Here is a 16,123-nt window from a genome sequence, read left to right as displayed (position 1 = left end):
CCAGCTGTCTAAAACCCTCTGTGAGAGGATTTAAATTGGATTTTGTGCTGATTTTATACAGTTGTCTTATGTCTTCCCCATGTGTGGTGAAAGAGATTTGTTCCATACAGCATTGGGGATGCAAATATCATTCCTGTTTCAATGCGTCATTTGAATGGAGGACCAGACAGTTGCCATGGCAACTGCACATCTGAGCCAGCTGTAGTTGCTATGGAAACAGAAACGATGTGAGCCAGAAAAAGTAGTCCCAGAGGACAAAGCATTTTAAAACACACACAAAAATTCCCTTAAATGAAAGTAAAATCTTGCTGTGAGATTCTAGTATCTCAGAAACAAAGGGCAAACCAGAGGAGAATGCCAACATACTCTCATGATCTTGATGCACCCCTTTTTTTTTTTTTTTTTTTTTTTTGGTGAGAGGCAAGGGAGAAGTCATTGAAAATGAAATTCCACCACACCTTTGGCCTGGTCTGCTGATCCTTTGGGAATCTGAATGGTCTGCATTTTTTTTTTGGTAGCTCTGTGCCACAGAGGCACAAATCAGTACTCTTGTCAGGTATCTGTCTTGTTCACAGCAGGCTCTCCTTCTATAAACCTAACCATGTTTCATACAAGTGCTTCCAAATAATGACATCATATCTTTGAAGAATCTCTAGTCCCTGAAAGAAGCATGTTTTTAATCATTAAATAGGGGGCAAGATGCACTGTTTGAGATGTCCAAGGCTTAAGTCTGGGATCCTCAAGCAATGGCTGGATGCCCGGCAGCACTGCAATGTGTGCTCTGGCCTTCAGGGGTGGACCAGTGTGTTTGATAAGTACTAAAGAGAATAATCCACAACATCCTACATCTCATCAAAGTGTTTTGTTATTGTTTATCTGTAACTCTTTTTTAGCTTTAATGTTACAGCTAATCAGAGGGAATGATTAGAATGAGAAATGAATGATGCTGTAGAAGAGACTAAGGCAAACAGCTTCAGCATCCACACAGACATGTGTGGGTTTGAGGTCTTCTGAGAATGTAATAGGGGCAGACACAAGGGCTGACATTGGGACTGGGCAAAGAGAAGAGAGCAGATGGAGAGAGAAGATGACAAGAATAGATTGAGTAATAGAGAAAGGTGAGGGAGGAGAGCCTCAAATTGGGAAATGATAGGGATGAGAGAGGAGGCTGGAGCCACATGTGGTAAAAAAAAATGCAGTGAGAGGTGAGTAGGACAACAGGTGAAGTTTGGGAGACAGAACAAGGATGGAAGCAGGTAGAGATGAGGATACAGAGTGGAGCAGGATGGGAGACCACAGGATAGGAGGGTGAGCAAGCTGAAGGCAATGCAGTTGGCACAGCAGCATGGGACAGGACAGGGATGGAGATGAAGCCTGGCTCAGTACGTATAGGAGCAAGGAAAAGCAAAGAGAAACAGGAGATGTGGAGGCCAGATAGGGCACAAAATGGTTTGCAGGGTAACACTTTTGGTTGGTTTTCTTAATATTGTTGTAGTTCAGCATATTTCCCTGGCTTTTCTAGAACCAGTGCATATGTAAATACTTTTGTTAGCTGGTTCACTCATCGCACAGTGGTGGAGGCAGCTCAATCCAATGTATTGCTGTACTTAAATTTTTCAAGTATTTCTTTCTTTGCTCTATACAGCTAGTGTTATAAAATCTTTCAAGGTGCAAACTTTGATTATTTTCCTACCAAAAGGAGATTTAGAAAAACAGTTTATTATCTCAGGTACCTTTGAATTGTCACTGCATTTTCTGCCTTTTCATTTTGTGATCTCAGTTCCCACCCCTTCATTTCAGTCCCACTACTCTCTTTCTGTCTATTATAAAGAGGGAGATGGGTGCCAAAATTTGCACACACCTGTAATTTCTGTTGAGGCTAAGGGAATCTGCATGCATGTAACCAACAGGACTGGAGGACTTGGCTACAGATTTCTGTTTAAAGGGATAAAAAACTGCTCACGTTTACTGAGAAGAAGAAAGAAAAAAGTCTTTATTCAAAATGTAAATATCTTCCTGCTGAGGAGCAAACCCAAAAGTCAGCCTTCAGGATATAAATATTTATGCCTTTTGCATAAACAGCAGATGTAACATTTCCAATTAACTGTCGATCTTTCCATTTCTCTGGCTGCTGCTGCTTTCTCTCACAGTATCAGAATGAACAGTTTGCTTGATTTGCCTGAGCTCAGAACTGTCACAAATTTCCACAGTCAGTAAGATGAAATTGTTCCTGAAAATGTTTGTTTATCAGACCCTAACAATTTCCCTGTGTTTTTTATCCCTGTTGTTCAGTGTAAGACTAATTCAATACTGCTGAAAGATGTGAGATTCACAGCCCAGATAAGACAACAGAGGAAGGAGCAGAAGCAGGCATTGGTGAGAACGTAGACTCAGTCATTGCAGTACAGTCCAGTCCAGACCTAGAAGAAGCCTGCCTGGAATGACAGGTCTCTGACCCATTTGGCCACTGGCCCTTCTACCAAGGCTGCCAGCCTGGGGCTGGGCACTATCAAGTGTAAGAACTTTTATGATGTAGCCACCTGTTTATGAAGAGCTGCCTCCATCAATTCTTCAGTGTCAGCTTTCTCAGGTATCTGACATTTAATCCTGCTAATGGCAGCCTCCCTCCTTCACAACTTTTTTTTTCTCTGGGAGAAAGTGTGAACTGTGTAAGCAAGAAAATGAACCCTACTAGAACTGGTAAACATCAGTTTTCATTGGCATCATGCCTACAAAGCAGAAGATTTTGCTGGAGCACTGGAAGGGAGCGTATGAACAAAAAGCAACAGCAGAAAAGCAGTAGTAGTTAAAAGCAAGATGGAAAGGCAGGTGCAAGGGGAGCAGAAAGCACTTGTCTTTTGTAGAAAGTGTGTCAGAAAAGGGGGATCCTTCTGTTCTTTTCTGCTAGAGGATTCTTTTGCATGTTCTCATGTCCTCTGACCTGTCCCTCAACACCACAAAATTTAGCTCAGTATCTTTCAATTTCCTGGGAATCCAAAAATTGGTTGAGCATTGCTGCAAATCAGGAACTGCTGTTCAGCTGATCCAGCTTTCACTGGGAGCTTGAGGGAAGAGCTCTTGGCCTTGCTCCTTATAGGGAAAACTCTGGCCTGGGAGCTACACAGCTGGCCCAGGACAGGGCTTTGTGCTGCGGTTGGGGTTATCATGGAGGTAGGTCAGCCTGGTTCTTTACCTTCCTTGGGAGCTGCATCCTGATGGCTGGCAGCTCTGATAGGTGCTGTTGCTATGGTAACTGGCTCTGCTTTAAAACCATCCATGTGGCAGTGCAGGGATGGAGGCACCTGCAATCCTGCCTGCTTAGGGGTGCACCCTCCTTATACATTTCTATTATCTGCTGCCTGCTTTTCTCCAGGTTCCCAGGACTCTGAGGTGCATTTTTGTCCACTCCTTTGGCTCTGTCTGTCACATCCTCCCTGGTTCAGGATTTTCACTGGTGTAAACAGCTGGCCTCTTGCATAGCATAAGAAATCATCAAATGCTAACCCATAAGAGATGGTCCAAATTCACAAGTAACTGGAATTTTAATTGCTTAATACACACAATTTTCACTCTGTTCTGTGCCATGCCAAAAAAAGTGTATGTGGTACTTCCTGTCTGTATTCAAGTACAGTCTTTAATCAAGCCTCTGTAACCAGTGATAAGGTTATCAGCAATATAAACCCCCAAATATCACCAACATTCAGATGAGCTAACTGAAGTGCATTTTTACTACGATTAGAAGCTAACTTTGCTTGACCCACTCAGTGTAAATACTTGCATATGTAGGATTCCATCACCAGTGGAGCAGGTGCACTGACATAGCTGAAGTTATTACCAGCTGCATGTTACCTTCCTCTTCTTATCAACCTCTCTGTGTAACCAGTTACGTCTCAAATAAACCTGAGGTAGCATCATCAAAATGTCCAGGCTTTGCCTTCCCACTCAGGAACAGGACTCAGGGTACTCCCAGTGTTGACTGACTCCTCTGTCATGGCCTGTCCTTGCCGGGACTCACACAATTCCTCCTGCCTTGGGAGCTTCATGGGCACGAGGTGGCCCTAGCAACTTTCTTAAAGTGGATCAGTGTGTATTAGCAATTTAGAATGCAGCAATCCTGAAGAGACTGAAAGTAAGTTTTCTTAAACCACAAGCTTTTTTTTTTTTCAGTTAAGCTCCCCTGACTGTGGCTGACTGTCTGGTATTTCTCTTGAGTTTTCACTGCTGGCTGAAGAGTCTCTCTAGTTTAATGGCCTCCATTAATCATACAACGATGCATCTCGGCAGCACAAGAGCTCAGAATTCAAGTTACAGTACTGATGAGAATTGGCCTGGCTTCTCAGGTTGAGGGTGCTCTAAGGTCAAGTCAGGCTCTGCTCACATTTTGGGTGTAATGTAGGACACCCAGGATATAGACAGCTGCTTGTTCAGGCACAAGAACAGACTTTCAGCTGAGCATGCTGAGTGCTCCAGGTCACAAGTCACTCTTGGGGCTGAGGGAAAGGGAATAAAGCCACAGTCACGCTTTGTGGATTTGAAGGAGATCTGAGAGCTGCAATGACCCTCCCAAGAATTGTCCCAGTCTATATCAGTTTAAGCAGGTCCTTACAAAGACCAGGGCCTCACAAAGACCACTGGCTGCCCTTCTAGCAGATTATCATCTAATGCACTCTTTGTTCTCCATGTTTTCCCTAGAACAGTTTGTCAGGTTCCTACCAAGGTATCCAGTTTTTCCAGTGCTCAAAGACCCAAAGTCAGCACTGTCTTCTCTCAGATGCCTTGTGGATGCTGTGATGATCTGCAGGTACAGTGAGAAGCAGCTTTCCAGACTATCCTCCCCCTCCTAGCTGGACACAAAAGCAAGTGAAGAGCCTGTGGCTTGAGTTTGCAGGAATGAACTAAAAATGGCCTTCAAGGTATTCCTTAATCAGATTTTCCTATCTCTTGTGTTGCCAAGATGATACTCAAAGGAAAATGTCATGGCCTGATCACAGCACACAGATCGCCTGTCAGACAGTTCTGTGCTAGACACCCCTGGGTTTGCTGCATGATCCTTGTTTCAAGGCCTTTCCATGTACCCCACTCCTTTTTCAGTCTGTGTCAGGCATAATGACTCAGCAAATACATATGCTTTTTGTTGGCACGTACTGCAGGCATTTGCAATGTTGAATATTATATGTCCTTTTATTGATCTTGCCTTAGTGCAAATTTGACTACAGACTGTTCCATTGTCACTATAACATTTTGTTGAACCTCCCAGCTTCCTTCAAGAGAGGAAACCGCCTGCAGGTGCTGCAAACACTTTTTGTTCCTTTATGACTAGAAGAAACTACTCTATTCCTCTAAGGCTTTTAGTCTGACTTGATCCTGGCTCACCCACCTGCCTGCTTTCTCTGGAGAGCTGGCAGGTGAATATTTTCAGTAATTTACTTTAGAATTGTTCTATCATTCTGCTATTTATTTCTGCCATAAATTATGCCCAGAGGTTAGGATGCTCTTATTTTCCCACTCACAAAGGAACCAAAGGAAAATAATCTGCAGGGCACAGAGGCATCTTTGTGTGGTTTGTAAATATTTCCAGAGGCAGATATACTGGAGAATGAAAAGAGCTGTAGTCTCTACCTTGTAAGCATTGCCTGAATTAACCTGCATCTTCTAGGTTATGCAAGAGGGAGCAGTTGTGCTCATACAGCCCCCTCTTCCCACTGTGATTTACATCCAGCGTCTGAGAGATACACCAGCTGGTGCTTCAAAGCATATAGAAGAAATAATTTAAAAAAAGCCTTGAGAGATTATACTTTTAGCTTACTCCTCATGCAGTGGTTTGACTCATTAAAATCAGTGGAGCAATTTTCAGGGACTTCTCTGGGATTGGATCAAGCTCTAAAAGCACAAGCCTTGAGAACTGGACTGCAGCCAACTAACTTAAGGGAAGCATAATTCCAAGCGAGTTTTCATTTTTAATTCAGAAGCTAAATAAAATTGAACATCAGTGCATTTAGATGGGTTAGCTCCAAGAAAAATCCAGGAAAATGAAGGAAGTGATATTTCTTGTGTGTTTGCCTCTTCTTAGCTATACCCTAAGGGGCTGGTTGCTCTACAAAGCAGTATCAGTTATCCGGCAATGGACTACTGCCCTTATTACTATATGCCTATGTGCTCACTGTACAGAAGTCCAGCAAGCTGGAAAATAGACAAGTATAGAAAAAAGGAGATGATCCTTGCTGTCCAGAGCATCTCAGAGTCTAGATTTACCATTTTATGCTCAGTTTGCTGATGGGTATTGCACCACAAAAAGGGGAAATTTTTTTTTTCCTGTTGAAGTCAGTTATGTTCCTAGTGCCCCAAGAAGGTGATAGGAAGGTTTGAGCTTCTTGCTTTGACAGAAAAGATGAAACATTAAGTCCTGGTTTTGCCACTCAAATTCCACTATGTTTTGTTGGAAAACACCTGCAGAAGTTTATTTAGCATGAGGGTGAACTTAGTTGTATCATACAGGCTTGTTTACAAAATTCAGCATTGCCTGCCTCAAGGTCAAATGGGTACCTTGTGCCAAGGCTCCCTGCCCTGCTCTAGGTAGCAATGGAGAATTAGCCTACACTATCTCAGTATTTCATGAGTATGTGCTTTCCTCAGAAATATCTTTTCTCTTTTTCTGCATCTTCCTCTTTATTTTCTTTTTTTTTTTTTTCCTCAGCATGCCCTGATTTCCTATCCTTTCATTTGATACCTCTCTTCGGTTTTTGTCTTTTTTGATAGCATCACCTAGTCACCCTCTGCAGATAACTCCTCTGGAGAAGGGCAGACATACAAAAATAATAGTTGTAATAATCTCTCCCTATAATTCACTTGGTTTGTGAGGTGCAAAAATAGAGCTAATTATTTAATTATTTGAGGGATTACTGTGCTCCTCTGTGTTTAGATGAGCCATAATCATGTTACTTCAGACCCCACGAAAGGAAGCTCAAGAAATCCCAGAAGAAAGGTTGTCCCTGTTTCCAGCTTTCCCTGTCCAAACCTTTGCCCGTGTGAGATAAAAATCCCAATATGAGCAAAGAAAGGATAAAGGAGAAGAGAGGGAAAGCAACTCAGAAACTTGGGGGCAGTTCTGGCTCTGCTCCAGCAGCTGGTTCTCATCTTTGACAGGTACAGGGAGAAATCAGACTGAAGAGGGATCTCAAGCAAGCAAACAAACAAATCACCTAAATGAACAAGCTGGGTAATAGAGCTGAGAATCAGTAGCTAACGAACACATCTCTGTTACTGCACCGCTTTCTACTGGGTAGAAGGGGAGTCAATTACCCACCTTCCAACAAGTTATTGATCAAGCTGCTGCCATGTATTGAATTCGAGACCTGGCCATCCTGCATGTGGCTCTTTGATTTTCTCTCCCTCTGTAGTAGCACGTGGATGGAAGCCAGATGAGCCAGCACAGGACTATCGATCAATCCGCCTCCCCCCTCCTCCTCCTCCTCTTCACCCAGTTGCTGTGGCAACCACGGCTGCTGCAGCAGCAGCGCTGTTTACCTGGCCTATTTATTTTTCTTTTCAATATCCTTCCCTTCCCCCCACTGCTCTCACCTTGGCATGATATTGGCAAAGCACTCAGCAGTTGTAAAAGGGATGAATTTTTATGACTCTGAGGAGGACAATGCAGTTCTCAGTTCTACTTTATCACCCAGTTTGTTCATTTAGTTGATTTGTTTCTGAGGAATCATTGCCTATAAACAACAGATATCTCAGTCACCAATTAGGTCATGCTCCAGACATGGAGGAGGACCTGTCATTCCAAAAATACAGGTCTTCTTCATATGATTTAAGTGTGCCTGTACTAAGATTCATGTTTTCTTCTTATATATTGCCCAAGAGTGCCAACAGAGAACTTATTCCAGGTATGCCATCCTTTACAAGCTGTTAATCTCACAAGACTCCTGGGACAGTGTATCATAAACATCAGGTGCACCAGCATTTCTTTCAGGTCTTCAGCCACATTTGTGAGGGGTGTTGAGGGTACAGTGTCTTACAGGGACCAGCTGCTATGCAAGGAACAGTGACCAGAGTCATCTCCCAGTAGAAGGCCTTTGCAGAAGGTTCACCATGGCTTCCATCTGCATACAATGAGCAGTTTCTGGCTCTTCCCAGTTCAACAGCACTTTCAATCATCCTTGCAATCTTCCCAAGTGGTAATGCAGTCTTGTCCCATCTCTTTTCCCATACTGAAAGGCATTCATTGCCTGAAACTGCCTTCCCATTCCTAGGCAGGATGACAGTCATGCTGAAAAGACCAAACAGTAGATAAATGAACTACGTTCAAGGAGTAGCTCATTTCCCCCCTCCTGAATGTGTTATTTTTTGTGCTGATTCATCCATCTGCTGATGCTCAGTATAGGATTCTCTGCTGAAAAAGGCTTTGTGCAGGATATGAAATATAAGCTATACAAACAAAAAATATTTCTTAGAATATAATACAGGTGTCCACCCTGTCTCAAAAGTCTTCCTGGCTTCCTTTTAATTGAAATTCTTCACCCAAGTCTCACATTCCTAATTCTTTCCACTGTAAAGCCATCAAACCTTCCCAGGAGACTGCTAGTTTTCCTCATAATTCAGTATGATTGATACAGGATGTAAAAAATCAGTTGATCTTATCAAAGAACATATTATCTCTCCTTGAAGCAAAGCATTATAGGATGAACCATGGAAATTGCTACTGCACGATATTAGGGAAGCAAACACTGTATTTTAAGGAAAAGAGAGACATCTCTAAGAAACAGAAAAGCATTGGGAATTGGGTGAAAGGAAGTTCCAACCCCTAGTGCTGGGAGGCACAGAAGGACTGGGGTCAGCGAGAAGTCCTGCTTAATCCTTGTGTTTTGTCTACCCTAGATTACTGCCACGCTGGGAGTATTACAGAGCCATCATCCTTGCCTCTGAACAGTTTCGCTAATGTCACTCTGTCAGATACACTACCAAGTTCAACTAGCCTAGAGTGTCCTGATATGCAGGAGCTCACATCCAAGATTGGCTGGGCCATGGATTCATTGAGAATGAGCAAATCTTGGACAGACTCTGCAAAATGAGACTGGAACTGGGTGTCCAACCACTACCACACGTGAGGGCCCCAACTCACTGGGGGACAATTGATTCAGAGCACCATGAGATGGAGGTACGTGTTTGACTGGCTGGAGCAGTGGTCTGATGTGACATGGCAGGACTGTATGATACTAATGCAAATTGTTAGTAGTTGATAATTAATGAAATTGTTGTGCCTGTAAGGCACTTAACACTCTACAGGAACAGAAAAGAGCCCAGACCCTGCCCTCAGAAGCAGAAGTTCTAAAAAGGCAAGCACAGACCAATAGTGAAAGGAAAACAATTAATATAGAAGGGGTGTGATGAGAAGCAGCACAGGGTTTTGCAGTCATAATTTATGTCTGGTTTTGCAAAGAAAGGCTTGTGTGATCACAAGACCTTTGGCGGGGGGGAGAGTGTATGACATCATAAGTCTGTCCAGATGCATGTATGATTTTTGATACATTGGTTAACTAAAAACAAATTGGATGGGTGAGAAGCTGGTTCAGCCTCAACTAACAGCAAATTGGATGGGAGAGAAGCTGGTTCAGATACACTTAATTTCATTAAACAAAAAAACCAAGAGAAGACTCTTGTCCTCAGCTCGGAAACAGGTTGCAACAGGACTTTGTATTTTCTCAGACTTCAGAAAATTCACACAGGCTGCAGCTCTTAAAAACACATGGAAGAAAGACCTTTTAATTGGTGTTTGGAATCAATAGAACATAAAACTATAGGAGATCAGGCTACCTTAGCTGCAGAAAGCTGACCTGAGTAGAGATGCTGCTGCAAAAGGTGGAGCAGAGAGGTATTAGAGAATGGCATGAAAGGGCGTGAGGAGACTGACAGGGCTAGCAAAAGCTCACATTATTAGTGAAGGAGACAGTGAGAAGCGTACTGGAAAAGATGAATGCACAGTCTTGCACAGGTGACTTTCATTGTAACAAGTTCCTTAAACTCAGTTAAGGAGGAAGTAGTAGATAAATTCAAGCCAGGGACATGACAGTGTGCTGCAGAGATGACCTTTCTAGCTCCATTTGCTGTGTACTGCAGAGAGGAGAGGTGCACATCTGATCTGGGAAATGAATGCTATTGTAATAAAGATGAGAGATACAGAGCCCTTGATACAATGGCTATAGGAACAAAGATCTTGTGAACACTGGGTGTGAAGAAAAATTAGCTTGTCCACAAATTGGATGGGTGAGGTAAGAGAGAGACCGGAATTAAAACACCTAAGCCACACAGGGCTGGCTTTGGAGTCTGCCAGAAGAAAATCAGCGAGCAGCAAGAGCAAGAAAGATTAGCATTTAATTTTTATCCAGTATTTTAATTAATGGCAAGATGTGCAAGAGGAAGCATGCATTCAGGATACCAAATGACAGTGTGACCCAGCCCAGCCTGTCTTTTCCACAAAACATTATCGTTTCACTAAGCACACGCTGCTGCGCTGTTTCATCAGACACGCCGCTCTGGTGTGTATCATATGATATGGCAGCCGCTCAGGCAGGCGGGGAGCAGCGCAGCCTGTAATTTCCTGGTCATATGTAACTGGGTGGGGAAGCGCCTGATCCTTGGGGTGAGTAATGCAGGAATCACACCATGAGGCACCCTGCTCTTTGCTGTGAGGCAGCTGAGGTGTTGCTCTCGCTTTTCTGGCAGACATTCCCCATGGCATCCGAATTCACTTACGCTCTGCTACACTTACAATACCCTCCTGTAACCAGTTTCGCCGGGCACACCCGCTCCCTCTCCAGAGCCTTTTGCCGGCGGTCGCCGCTATCAGGACAGCAGATCTGAGCGCGGCACACCGGCCTCCCCCCTGCCGCGGGTGTGCAGCAGGACAGTCCCCGCCGCCCTCACGACGCAGGGCCCTCGCTGCAGCGTTTATCTGGGAAACGCTCCGGGCTCCTGAGCGAAGGGGGGCGGCCTCTCCCGGTAGCTTTGCTGGCCTGCGCGGGCCTGGGGGGCACCGCCTCGTTCCTCCCCGCCTCCCTGCAAGGGCTGCAGCCGTAGCAGCCTCGCCGGGCTGCTCGCCCAGCAGGCCCCGGCCCCGCCACCACCCTCTCCAGGCGAAGGTTGCTTGGTTTCTTTGGTTTCTTTTTATTTCATTTTTTTTCTTTCCTTAATTTTTCCCCTTTTCCTGCTCCGAGAGATTTTCCTCCAGTCGAGCTAATTTACGAGCTGGGTTTGGCGAGGGCCGGGGTTGCCGGCCCCAGCGCGGGGAGGGTGGCCCGGGGTAAGGGGGCTCCCGCTGGGCTCCCCAGCCGGGGAAGCGCACGTCTCCCCGCCCGACATGAGCTGTAATTTCCGGCAGACATTTGAGGTCTGCGACATCTGCACCAAGGCGCGGCAGCTCCCAGCAGCCCCCATGGCCGGGAGCGGGGCGGCCCCTCCTGCCTCCTCCCCGGCCATTTGTGTTTTACTCATTTCCTGCTCCTAGTAATGAGGCCAGCGATGCCGGGGTGGCGGTGGTGCTGCTGAGAATGCAGATTGTTAAACGCACACACGCACACACATGGATGTTTTTGTTTCAGGATGAATTTTTAGTGCTCGTGAAAGGGAGGGACTAAGCGGAGCTCGCTAGAGCCTGGCACAGGACCAGCAAGCTTCCCGGCAGCCCTCTGCCAAAAGAATCCAGACATCCAGCCCCCCGCCCCGGCTCCTGTGGCCCCTTCTTGTCCGCTGTCTTCCCCCCTCGGCTTCTCAGGGGCCCCTTTCCCGGGGGCAGCACTGCCCGGGGACCCTGCAGACCCCTTGCTCACCCACACCTGAGTCCCTTCACTGCCCCAGCATAGGGTTCCTCCTGCTGTGCAAACACGCTGCAGTCCTGACCCCTGACTCCTTAATCCCAAATTTTCTTCTCGGTCGTCTATGGAATTACTGCAGGAGGGTGGACAGAGGCTTTGACATTAACATCCTCGGACTAGAAAACAACTAGAGGCCAAATAGATTCATTGCGCTAGTGACTTGAACTAGGTGAAATGTCGACAGAATTACTCAACACCACAGCCTCAAACTCTCGGTACAGAAAATAAACAAACCTTCTAGTGATGTTTTGTATAGTCTCCAGCCCAGCCCCAACCCACCCGTCTGTTTCATTCCCCAAGGGACCAAAGGGACGTGGGTCTCCTGGCATGTGACCATCTTCCCTGCACATCTGCCACAGATGAACTCTGCCATTTGTCTCCTCTTACAGTGTACTAACAGGATTCTGCGGGTTTTGTTCAGTTTTCTTCTGTTTTGATTTTTTTTTTAAATTTGTTAAAGAAAAAAGAGAACAAAAAAACTTTCTTGGCTGCAGCTATCAGCTAATTTTTGGTTGCTTTCAAATGCCAAGGCCAGCAGGATCCAGGAATTCATCTACTAGTGCCAGCAAGAAAGCACTGACCCAAACAAGGGAGCCAGAACTTGGACTGCAGTCCTTGCCAGGGATCAGCAAGAGGCCAGAGAGCCCATGCTGCTGAGTCATCACCGCTCCAGCTGCTACAAGCCTTTTCTGGGGACGCGGCTGTTGCTAAGATTCCTGGGAGCTGACTGATTGCTCCTTCTATAGTCATGTAACACACACATACACGTCAAAGGAGCAAGGAGCAGCAGCTGGGGCGAGCACACAGCCTGCTGGCCGTGCGCGGCCAGGCTCGGTGGCTGTGCGGGACTTCGTGCCCCGTGGGAGCCGCGCTGCGCTGCTGCTCTGGGCTCCTTTTCAACGCACAGAGCTGCCTCGTTCCCTGGAAGCTCCGTCTGCCTCCCACTCATGGCTCATAGAGGCATTTCAAAATTCAAACAGTCCAGGCAGGGATTCTGTACAAAGTTTTCTTTCTGTTTGTACTTGTACATTTCACCGTATTCCCCCCCGCCCCCCCCCACCCCCCCGCCCCGCATTTAGAGGTAGGGACAAGCTCAAAATCTGTGCAGTGCATTCTTTGCAGGGTCACTCTTCGGTCATTCTCGACATGCAGTAAATAAATATGTTCAATCAGCAGGCAAGTAAAGTGAGCCCTTTCCAGTTCTAGGGCCCTCAACTGAAACTGGTGATATTTCTTAGTAAGCCCTGTAAGGTTTCAGAGTATTCTGCAGTTTCACACATTGCACAGGAAGGGAATGCTTGTTCATGAGCATCCTGCATTTTCCTTCTCTCAATTTAATATATTTTAATTTTTTTTCTTTTGCTTTTTATCTGCCTGAGGTACTTGCCTCCCTCAGATTCTGCAGTTACCCTTGTTTCCTGATCCACATTTGACACTCAACAAACTATACATGTACTCAGGCTTTCAAATCTCACGCTACATAATCACATTTAGGTTGTTAAAGCCTAAGGGTATAGGACCTGTCTTCTCTCTCTGACATTAGACACATCACTGATTTCAATGGAATAACTAATCATACTAACATTTAATAGTAAAACGAATGATTCCAGAGCCCAGTCTCCTTCCTTCTGTGTTGAGTGTTTGTAGAGGTGCCAAACTAAGAATTACAAATTGCCAAATGAGGATGCAGAGCACTTGAGTTTTGTGGTCACTTTTTTTTTCCCAGTAGCACCTTGGAGTCCTAGCCATGGTCCAAGATCACTATATACCATAATACTAAAAAAAGGCTCTCTGCCTCAAAGTGTTCACAGTCTAATAATAAAACAAGAGACCAAAAATGGACAGAGATAGGGAAGGACTAGCAGGAAATTAATTTGTTTTGGTCAGCATGGCAGGAGGTGTTTTTCACAAACAAGTAAACCAACTGAATTTTAGGGCAGTTTCAGGTCAGAAAGGAGAGATTTTCTGAGATCCTTAAAAAGACAGTTTTCAACTCAGTAGCTCCTTTTTGCAGGAGAAGATAGGCACCTATGGCTATTTCCAAGAAAGAGCTTTAACTATTGCATAAAGTCAGTAGCACATTTGAATCTACCTCTGGCCAAATCAACGCTGAGGTGGTCCCTCAGCGTATGAAATTTGTTTATGGAGACAAATGTAAGGTGTAGTCAAATGCAGACATGGGTAAACTTACCTATTAAGTGTTTTGAGAAAGATGATAAGAAATCATATACATACCAATACAGAAACAATTAGAGTCTAAATTGCTCAAAGTGGATGTGGGCAATCTCCATCACACCAAATATAGGACAAGCCTGAGGCACACAACAAAACTGATAGGAAAAAAGTGCTTGGGGACTGGAAGAAGCTGCTCAGTGTTGACTATGAAGGAACAGTTTAAATGAGACTAGATACAATTTTTCTAGCTTTGATTTATACAGTGGTTTAGGTATTGTAGAAAAGAGAGGGGAAGAAAGCACTACACACACACAGACACACACACACGTTTCTAATTACTTGCATATGCAGACTCAGAAGCTGCTTTTGGCTTGTGGCCTGATGGTATGTCTGCATGGGTGATGAAAGACATGTATGATGAAGCTCATCTTTCCACTCCATGCAGTTACAGGCATGCTGTGCTTGAAGAATTTTGCAGTTACAACATCTGAATCACTCTTTTTGTTAACCAAGAGTGGTTTCATGCCCCTAGAGTGACTAGCACTTCAGAGTACAGGGAAGTCTCTTGGGCATTGCTTGCAGAAGCTGACCACCACCAACACAATGAGAGAGTACACTCTGACCTAAGATGCTACACAACATCCCCCATTCTCCAATTTAGGGCATTTTGATATCATAAGAGCCCTTAGATCTGTTGTAAAGCATCAGCCACCACTTGTATTTGAGACACATGTCTGCTGTGGCTGGGATGGATGGCAAGGGATGCCCAGGAGCAGCTTAAGCTGCAGATGACAGGAAATTTTAACACTGGCTTTGAAGAAGAGGTCCAGCTCCACTCCATTCTGAGTCATACTGTTGTTCAGCCAGTCCTCTCAACACCATCTCTGGAACAATCAGATCTTCCAAGCTGCTGATTGGTGTTGAACCTCTCACATTCAAATAAGATAGTAAAGTAGCCCATGAAGAATTGCTCCTGTGCACCTATCTGTCACTGAAATCTAGGACAGTCCTCAGCAGAGGTTCAGGTTTGATTGTTGTATAGAGGGTGCTGGCAGCTCTGTATTTATTCTCCTGGGCTGGCCTGCAGTGCTAGCTTCTAGCTCCAGCTAGCCTCTGCAAAACTTTCTTTCTCCAGACCCTAGTGATAATTACAGAGCCTCTGAAATGGATCCTTTCTGCTTATAAGAATGTTTGTTCGTATGATATGGATAGCTGCTTCTTCTGCCTTCAAAGAAGTCACGTGAAGAGCCCCAGAAGGCTTCAGCCTTCCCCCACTACTTTCTACATCAATTCTAGGTCTTTGTGTTTATTTTCAAGGCTGCCTGTGAAACGGTCCAAGAATATATTAGAAAAGCCACTTTCTTTGCATGTTGATAGCACTGTTCTTAGAACCTTAGGATAATGAAAGACAAGGCATTCTGTAAGCAGGGTCATGGCTTTACAGATCACTCTGCTTGAAGATATAAATCCCCTTTCTCTGGCTTTACTGAAGACAGATCTGAAAACAGCAGAGAAAAGACAAGAAGGTGAAAGAAAAAAGAGATGAAAAGAAAGCACGATTGAAAAGAGCTAAAACAGTGAGAGAGAGGGAGTGAGGAAAGAAGCAGCTTGAAAATACAATTAAATCAGTTACAATGAAGAAAAAGATTTTACCTTTCCTGAGATGTGGGAAAGAAAATCAGCCCAGTGGGATGCCATGCATTGTTCTGCTCTTAGATACTAGAGAAAGAGTTTATGAGCATATGGAGAAAGGAATTCCATGCAGTACAAAGAGAGATGCTTATATAGGTGATGTGTCTGCTTATACAGCTCAGGCCAGTCTAGCTCTGTGCAGTGCATTAACAAAACGAAGTCCTATACCAAGGGCTTTGCAGCTGTTTTCTAATGTCATTCATGAGAGCATTTGACTTGGCAGCAGGGATCCATGGGGCATTGCACCCCAAATCATAAGCTTTTTATGGCATGTAAGTTTTGTCTTTTCTGATATTTCTATTCTGAAGCTTTAAAATTACTATAGTAATACACTCATCTGAAGGTCACCAACACTAAACAACTCCAATATCCACAGATACTCA

The 16,123-nt window shown here is 44.7% G+C and overlaps 1 protein-coding gene across 3 annotated transcripts in view; it reads left to right on the top strand.

The window, feature by feature from the left end:
• The first annotated feature begins 10,525 nt into the window (after positions 1–10,525).
• The window catches only part of ANGEL1 (angel homolog 1), a 70,263-nt gene continuing 64,665 nt past the window's right edge, over positions 10,526–16,123 (top strand). For all 3 annotated transcript variants that reach the window (XM_050975834.1, XM_050975832.1, XM_050975833.1), the window contains exon 1: positions 10,526–10,642. The gene's annotated coding sequence lies outside the window, so the exon portion shown is untranslated. The remainder of the gene's footprint in view (positions 10,643–16,123) is intronic.

Source organism: Serinus canaria, chromosome 5 (genome assembly GCF_022539315.1).
Source record: "Serinus canaria isolate serCan28SL12 chromosome 5, serCan2020, whole genome shotgun sequence".
In the NCBI taxonomy this organism is placed as follows: Eukaryota; Metazoa; Chordata; class Aves; order Passeriformes; family Fringillidae; genus Serinus; species Serinus canaria.
This window is presented reverse-complemented; position numbering and strand designations above follow the sequence as displayed.